Genomic DNA, 9,764 nt, shown 5'->3' on the forward strand with positions numbered 1-9,764 from the left:
ATACGTTTTGTTTGGTTGTCTGTCTCCCCCTTCTAGACTGTGAGCCCACCCTATTTATTTTATTTGTACATATTTATTCTATTTATTTTATTTTGTTAATACGTTTTGTTCTCTGTCTCCCCCTTCTAGACTGTGAGCCCACTCTGTTTTATTTATACATATTTATTCTATTTATTTTATTTTGTTAATACGTTTGGTTTTGTTGTCTGTCTCCCCCTTCTAGACTGTGAGCCCACTGTTGGGTAGGGACCGTCTCTATATGTTGCCAACTTGGACTTCCCAAGCACTTATTACACTGCTCTGCACACAGTGAGCGCTCAATAAATACGATTGAATGAATGAATGACATGGAAATTGTTCTGATTTTGTAATCAGACGGAATCCAATCAGGAGCACGTCGCTCTTTTCAGAAAATTTGGCTGAGAATTGCACTTTCTATTCAGGTGGAATTGAATTGTGGCCAACTTGGATTTCCCAAGCGCTCAGTACAGTGCTCTGCACACAGAAAGCACTCAATAAATATGATTGAATGAATTAATGTCTTTCATAAGAGCCTGATTTTTCAAAATATTTTCTGGCCAAAGATGTGCATTTTTTAAAAAAAATTTAAAATTCATTCCAAATCCAGTTTCAATAAATACGATTGAACGAATTAACATCATTCGTAAGAGCCTGATTTTTCAAAATATTTTTTGGCCAAAGATGTGCATTTTTTTTAATTTTAAATTCATTCCAAATCCAAACTGTAGACTGAATTTGCATAAAATCATTTTGACCCCTCATTAAATTTCCATCAGTATAAATTATCACCTGAACTCACTTTTACAAAAGATTAAACTATTTCTCCAAAAGCGTCCGTAGGCCTTCTTAGCTGTCATGATATTCATTCATTCATTCAATCGTACTTATTGAGCGCCTACTGTGTGCAGAGCACTGTACTAAGCGCTTGGGAAGTCCAAGTTGGCAACATAGAGAGACGGTCCCTACCCAACAGCGGGCTCACAGTCTAGAAGGGGGAGACAGACAACAAAATAAAACATATTAACAAAATAAAATGAATAGAATAAATATGTACAAGTAAAATAAATAGTCATAAATACGTACAATTCATTCATTCAGTTCATTCAATCGTATTTATTGAGTGCTCACTGTGTGCAGAGCACTGGACTACTCACTTGGGAAGAACAAATCGGCAACATGTAGAGACAGTCCTTACCCAACAGCGGGCTCACAGTCTAGAAGGGGGAGACAGACAACAAAACATATTAACAAAATAAAATAAATAGAATAAATATGTACAAGTAAAATAAATAGAGTAATAAAGACGTCCAATTCATTCATTCATTCAATTGTATTTATTGAGCGCTTACTGTGTGCAGAGCACTGTACTAAGCGCTTGGGAAGTCCAAGTTGGCAACATAGAGAGACGGTCCCAACCCAACAAAGGACTCACAGTCTAGAAGGGGGAGACAGACAACAAAACATATTAACAAAATAAAATAAATAGAATAAATATGTACAAGTAAAATAAATAGAGTAATAAAGACTTATAATTCATTCATTCAATCGTATTTATTGAGCGCTTACTGTGTGCAGAGCACTGTACTAAGCGCTTGGGAAGTCCAAGTTGGCAACATCTAGAGACGGGCCCTACCCAACAGCGGGCTCACAGTCTAGAAGGGGGAGACAGGCAACAAAACAAAACATATTAACAAAATAAAATAAATATAATAAATATAATAATAATAATAATAATGATAATAATAATGGCATTTATTAAGCGCTTACTATGTACAAAGCACTGTTCTAACCGCTGGGGAGGTTACAAGGTGATCAGGTTGTTCCACGGGGGGCTCACAGTCTTAATCCCCATTTTACAGATGAGGTAAGTGAGGCACAGAGAAGTGAAGTGACTTGCCGAAAGTCACACAGCTGACAATTGGCAGAGCTGGAATTTGAACCCATGACCTCTGACTCCAAAGCCCAGGCTCTTTCCTACTGATCCACACTGCTTCTCTAATATGTACAAGTAATATGTTCTACATTTGTACAAGCAAAATAGAGTAATAAATATGTACAAACATATATACATATATATATGAGGGGGCTCAGTCTGGGAAGGCCTCCTGGAGGAGGTGAGCTCTCAGTAGGGCTTTGCAGAGCACTGTACTAAGCATTTGGAAAGCACAATTCGGCAACATAGAGACAGTCCCTACCCCACAACGGGCTCACGGTCTACAAGGGGGGAGGCAGACAGCAAAACCAAACAAGTAGACAGGTGTCAAGCAATCAATCAATAATAATAATAATAATGGTATTTTTAAGCGCTTACTAGGTGCAGTCATCAATCATCAATCGTATTTATTGAGCGCTTACTGTGTGCAGAGCATTGTACTAAGTGCTTGGGAAGTACAAGTTGGCAACATAGAGAGACGGTCCCTACCCAACACTGTTGTAAGCGCTGGGGAGGTTACAAGGTGATCAGGTTGTCCCATGTGGGGCTCACAGTCTTCATCCCCATTTTACAGATGAGGCAACTGAGGCCCAGAGAAGTGAAGCAACTTGCCCAAGGTCACACAGCTGACAAGTGGCAGAGCTGGGATTAGAACCCATGACCTCTGACTCCCAAGCCCAGGCTCTTTCCACTGAGCCAAGGTGTCAATCAATAATAATAATAGTAATGGTATTTGTTGAGCGTTTACACCATTTTAGGTGCTGGGGGGGGGGGATGCAAGGTGATCAGGCTGTCCCATGTGGGGCTCACAGTCTTCATCCCCATTTTACAGATGAGGGAACTGAGGCCCAGAGAGGTGAAGTGATGGTATTTGTTAAGCGCTTACTATGTGGAAAGCACTGTTCTAAGCACTGGGGAGGTTACAAGGTGATCAGGCTGCCCCACGTGGGGCTCACAGTCTTCATCCCCATTTTACAGATGAGGGAACTGAGGCCCAGAGAAGTGAAGTGATTTGCCCAAGGTCACACATCTGACAAGGGGCAGAGGTGAGATCTTCCTCCCTTCAAAGCCCTACTGAGAGCTCACCTCCTCCAGGAGGCCTTCCCAGACTGAGCCCCCTTTTTCCTCTCCCCCTCCCCATCCCCCCTGCCTTACCTCCTTCCCCTCCCCACAGCACTTGTATATATGTTTGTACAGATTTATTACTCTATTGATTTTACTTGTACATATTTACTATTCTATTTATTTTATTTTGTTAGTATGTTTGGTTTTGTCGTCTGTCTCCCCCTTCTAGACTGTGAACCCGCTGTTGGTTAGGGACCGTCTCCATATGTTGCCGACTTGGACTTCCCAAGCGCTTAGTCCAGTGCTCTGCACACAGTAAGCGCTCAATAAATACGATTGAATGAATGAACGAATGAATTAGAACCCACGACCTCTGACTCCCAAGCCTGGGCTCTTTCCACTGAGCCACGCTGCTTCTCTGATCTCAATCGAGTCCTTCTAGACTGTGAGCCCGCTGTTGAGTAGGGACGGTCTCTATATGTTGCCGACTTGTACTTCCCAAGCGCTTAGTACAGTGCTCTGCACGCAGTAAGCTCTCAATAAAAACGACTGACAATGAATGAATGAAATCCGATTTTACAGATGAGGTAACAGAGGCCCAGAGAAATGAAGTGACTTGCCCAAAGTCACACAGCTGACAAGTGGCAGAGTCAGGAGTTGAACCCATGACCTCTGACTCCAATCAATCAATCAATCGTACTTATTGAGCGCTTACTTTGTGCAGAGCACTGTACTAAGCGCTTGGGAAGCACAAGCTGGCAACATATAGAGACAGTCCCTACCCAACAGTGGGCTCACAGTCTAAAAGGGGGAGACAGAGAACAAAACCAAATATACTAACAAAATAAAATAGAATAGATATGTACAAGTAAAATAAATAAATAAATAAATAAATAAATAAAGAGTAATAAATATGTACAAACATATATACAGGTATATGTATATACTCCAAAGCCCAGGCTCTTTCCACTGAGCCACGCTGCTTCTCTTCCATTGAGCCATGCTGAATGAGTGAAAGACTAAGAACAAATGAATGAATGAATTAATACGAACAAATGAGTGAATACGAACGAATGAATGACTACGAATGAATGAATGACTACGAATGAATGAATGAATACGAATGAATGACTGCGAATGAATGAACACTAACGAATGAACGAATACTAAAGAATTGATGAACGAACGAATGAATGACTACGAACGAATGAATGAATGAACGAACGAATGAATGAATGAACGAACGAATGAATACTAATGAGTGGATGAATGAACGAATGAATGATTACAAATGAACGAATGAATGAATAGTAATGAATGAACGAATGAATGACAACGAATGAATGAATACTAATGAATGAACGAACGAATGAATACCTGTGAATGAAGGAATGAATGAACGAACGAATGAATGAACGAATGAATGAGTGAATGAACACGAACGAAGGAATGAATACTGATGAATGAATGAATGAATCCGAACGAAGGAATGAATACTGATGAATGAATGAATGAATGAATCCGAACGAAGGAATGAATACTGATGAATGAACGAACAAATGAATGAATGAATCCGAACGAAGGAATGAATACTGATGAATGAATGAACGAACGAATGAATGAATGAATCCGAACGAAGGAATGAATACTGATGAATGAAGGAACGAACGAATGAATGAATGAATACTGATGAATGAATGAACGAACGAATGAATGAATGAATATGAACGAAGGAATGAATACTGATGAATGAATGAATGAATGGACGAATGAATGAATGAAAATCAACGAAGGAATGAATACTGATGAATGAATGAACGAAGGAATGAATACTGATGAATGAATGAAGGAATGAATACTAATGAATGAATGAACGAAGCAATGAATGAATGAATATGAACGAAGGAATGAATACTGATGAATGAATGAATGAATGGACGAATGAATGAATGAAAATCAACGAAGGAATGAATACTGATGAATGAATGAACAAAGGAATGAATACTGATGAATGAATGAATGAAGGAATGAATACTAATGAATGAATGAACGAAGGAATGAATGAATGAATATGAACGAAGGAATGAATACTGATGAATGAATGAATGAATGGACGAATGAATGAATGAAAATCAACGAAGGAATGAATACTGATGAATGAATGAACGAAGGAATGAATACTGATGAATGAATACTGATGAATGAGTGAATGAAGGAATGAATACTAATGAATGAATGAACGAATGAATGAATACGAATGAATGAATGAATACGAACGAAGGAATGAATACTAATGAATGAATGAACGAAGGAATGAATACTAATGAATGAATGAATGAATACAAATGAATAAATGAATACGAACGAAAGAATACAAATGAATGAATGAATACGAACGAAGGAATGAATACTAATGAATGAATGAATACGAACGAATGACTAGGAATGAATGAGTGAATACGAGTGAACGAACGAATGAATGCCTACGAACGAATGAGCGAATCACTAGGAATGAATGAATGCGTACGAACGAACGAACGAATACGAACGAAGGAATGAATACTAATGAATGAATGAATGCCTACGAACGAATGAGCGAATCACTAGGAACGAATGAATGCGTACGAATATGAACGAAGGAATGAATACTAATGAATGAATGAATGCATATGAACGAATGAACGAATCACTAGGAACGAATGAATGCGTACGAATATGAACGAAGGAATGAATACTAATGAATGAATGAATGCCTACGAACGAATGAGCGAATCACTAGGAACGAATGAATGCGTACGAATATGAACGAAGGAATGAATACTAATGAATGAATGAATGCCTACGAACGAATGAGCGAATCACTAGGAACGAATGAATGCGTACGAATATGAACGAAGGAATGAATACTAATGAATGAATGAATGCCTATGAACGAATGAGCGAATCACTAGGAACGAATGAATGCGTACGAATACGAACGAAGGAATGAATACTAATGAATGAATGAATGCCTACGAACGAATGAGCGAATCACTAGGAACGAATGAATGCGTACGAATACGAACGAAGGAATGAATACTAATGAATGAATGAATGCCTACGAACGAATGAGCGAATCACTAGGAACGAATGAATGCGTACGAATACGAACGAAGGAATGAATACTAATGAATGAATGAATGCATATGAACGAATGAACGAATCACTAGGAACGAATGAATGCGTACGAATATGAACGAAGGAATGACTACTAATGAATGAATGAATGCCTATGAACGAATGAACGAATCACTAGGAACGAATGAATGCGTACGAACGAACGAACGAATAGGAACGAAGGAATGAATACTAATGAATGAATGAATGCCTACGAACGAATGAGCGAATCACTAGGAACGAATGAATGCGTACGAATACGAACGAAGGAATGAATACTAATGAATGAATGACTACGAACGCAGGAATGAATACCGATGAATGAATGAACGCAGGAATGACTAGGAAGGCGTGAACGGAGACACGCGAAGGAATGAACGCGAACGGAAGAGCGAACGGACGCGAACGAGTGCCTAGGAACGAATGAATGAATGAATGCAGACGGATGGGCGGGGCGCGCGGCGCGGCCGTAGGTGACGGCGGCCGTTTGCGACAGGGCGCGCGACCCGGAAGCGGAAGTGCGGGGCGCGCTCGGCGGCGGCGGCGGCGGCAGCCGCGGAGTCGGGGAAGCCGAACAAAGGGCGGCGGGGCCGGGATGTGAGGGCCGGGGGGCGCCGCCGGAGGAGGAGGAGGAGGAGGAGGAGGAGGTAAGGGTGTGTGTGTGTGTGTGTGTGTGTGTGTGTGTGTGTGTGTGTCTGTGGGGGGGGCGGGTCCGGGCCGCGGCCCCCTCGGCCTCCCCTCCCGCAAAGCCTCCTGGGAGTCGGGCGCGCGCGCGGCCCTCCCTCAGCCCCCCCATTCACTCATTCATTCAGCCCCTCGTTCATTCATTCATTCATTCGTCCCTTCGCGCTTCCGAATCATCCGCAGCGTCGTCAGGGGGGGGCCTCGGCAGGCGCTTACTACGTGCCAGGCACTGTACTGAGCGCCAAAGGGGGATGCAAAATAATAACAATGATATTTATCAAGCGCTTACTAGGTGCCAAGCACTGTTCTAAGCGCTGGGGGGGATGCAAGCGCTCAGAGCAGTGCTTGGCACCTAGTAAGCGCTTGAGAAACGCCATCGTTGTTGTTATTGTTACTTCCCTTCTCCAGGCCTCAGTGCCTTCACCTGTAAAATGGGGATGAAGACTGTGAACCCCACGTGGGACAGCCTGATTGCCTTGTATAGTCCCCAGCGCTCGGAACAGTGCTTGGCACATAATAAGAGCTTGAGAAACGCCGTCGTTGTTATTATTATTACTTCCCTTCTCCAGGCCTCAGTGCCTTCACCTGTAAAATGGGGATGAAGACTGTGAGCCCCATATGGGACAATCTGATCACCTTGTATAGTCCCTAGTGCTGCGACCAGTGCTTGGCACGTAATAAGCGCTTGAGAAACGCCATCGTTGTTATTATTATTGCTTCCCTTCTCCAGGCCTCAGTTCCTTCACCTGTAAAATGGGGGTGAAGACTGTGAGCCCCACGTGGGACAACCTGATCGCCTTGTATAGTCCCCAGTGCTGCGACCAGTGCTTGGCACATAATAAGTGCTTGAGAAACGTCATCGTCGTTGTTATTATTACTTCCCTTCTCCAGGCCTCAGTTCCTTCACCTGTAAAATGGGGGTGAAGATTGTGAGCCCCACGTGGGACAACCTGATCGCCTTGTTTAGTCCCCAGCGCTCGGAACAGTGCTTGGCACATAATAAGAGCTTGAGAAATGCCATCGTTGTTGTTATTATTACTTCCCTTCTCCAGGCCTCAGTTCCTTCACCTGTAAAATGGGGATGAAGATTGTGAGCCCCACGTGGGACAGCCTGATCGCCTTGTATAGTCCCCAGCGCTCGGAACAGTGCTTGGCACATAATAAGAGCTTGAGAAATGCCATCGTTGTTGTTATTATTACTTCCCTTCTCCAGGCCTCAGTTCCTTCACCTGTAAAATGGGGATGAAGATTGTGAGCCCCACGTGGGACAGCCTGATCGCCTTGTATAGTCCCCAGCGCTCGGAACAGTGCTTGGCACATAATAAGAGCTTGAGAAATGCCATCGTTGTTGTTATTGTTACTTCCCTTCTCCAGGCCTCAGTTCCTTCACCTGTAAAATGGGGGTGAAGACTGTGAGCCCCACGTGGGACAACCTGATCGCCTTGTATAGTCCCCAGCGCTCGGAACAGTGCTTGGCACATAATAAGCGCTTGACAAATACCACCATCGTTATTATTATTACTTCCCTTCTCCAGGTCTCAGTGCCTTCACCTGTAAAATGGGGATGAAGACTGTGAGCCCCACGTGGGACAGTCTGATCACCTTGTATAGTCCCTAGTGCTGCGACCAGTGCTTGCCACATAATAAGCGCTTGAGAAACGCCATCGTTGTTATTATTATTGCTTCCCTTCTCCAGGCCTCAGTTCCTTCACCTGTAAAATGGGGGTGAAGATTGTGAGCCCCACGTGGGACAACCTGATCGCCTTGTATAGTCCCCAGCGCTCGGAACAGTGCTTGGCACATAATAAGCGCTTGACAAATACCACCATCGTTATTATTATTACTTCCCTTCTCCAGGTCTCAGTTCCTTCACCTGTAAAATGGGGATGAAGACTGTGAGCCCCACGTGGGACAGCCTGATCGCCTTGTATAGTCCCTAGCGCTTAGAGCAGTGCTTGGCACATAATAAGCGCTTGAGAAACGCCATCGTTGTTATTATTACTTCCCTTCTCCAGGTCTCAGTTCCTTCACCTGTAAAATGGGGGTGAAGATTGTGAGCCCCACGTGGGACAACCTGATCGCCTTGTATAGTCCCCAGCGCTTGGAACAGTGCTTGGCACATAATAAGCGCTTGAGAAACGCCATCGTTGTTATTATTATTACTTCCCTTCTCCAGGCCTCAGTGCCTTCACCTGTAAAATGGGGATGAAGACTGTGAGCCCCACGTGGGACAGTCTGATCACCTTGTATAGTCCCTAGTGCTGCGACCAGTGCTTGCCACATAATAAGCGCTTGAGAAACGCCATCGTTGTTATTATTATTGCTTCCCTTCTCCAGGCCTCAGTTCCTTCACCTGTAAAATGGGGGTGAAGATTGTGAGCCCCACGTGGGACAACCTGATCGCCTTGTATAGTCCCCAGCGCTCGGAACAGTGCTTGGCACATAATAAGCGCTTGAGAAATACCATCGTTGTTGTTATTATTACTTCCCTTCTCCAGGCCTCAGTTCCTTCACCTGTAAAATGGGGGTGAAGACTGTGAGCCCCACGTGGGACAGCCTGATCGCCTTGTATAGTCCCCAGTGCTGCGACCAGTGCTTGGCACATAATAAGTGCTTGAGAAACGTCATCGTCATTGTTATTATTACTTCCCTTCTCCAGGCCTCAGTTCCTTCACCTGTAAAATGGGGGTGAAGACTGTGAGCCCCACGTGGGACAACCTGATCGCCTTGTATAGTCCCCAGCGCTTAGAACAGTGCTTGGCACATAATAAGCGCTTGACAAATACCATCAATGTTATTATTATTACTTCCCTTCTCCAGGCCTCAGTTCCTTCACCTGTAAAATGGGGGTGAAGACTGTGAGCCCCACGTGGGACGACCTGATCGCCTTGTATAGTCCCCAGTG

This window comes from Tachyglossus aculeatus, chromosome 21 (assembly GCF_015852505.1).
Source record: "Tachyglossus aculeatus isolate mTacAcu1 chromosome 21, mTacAcu1.pri, whole genome shotgun sequence".
Lineage (NCBI taxonomy): Eukaryota > Metazoa > Chordata > Mammalia > Monotremata > Tachyglossidae > Tachyglossus > Tachyglossus aculeatus.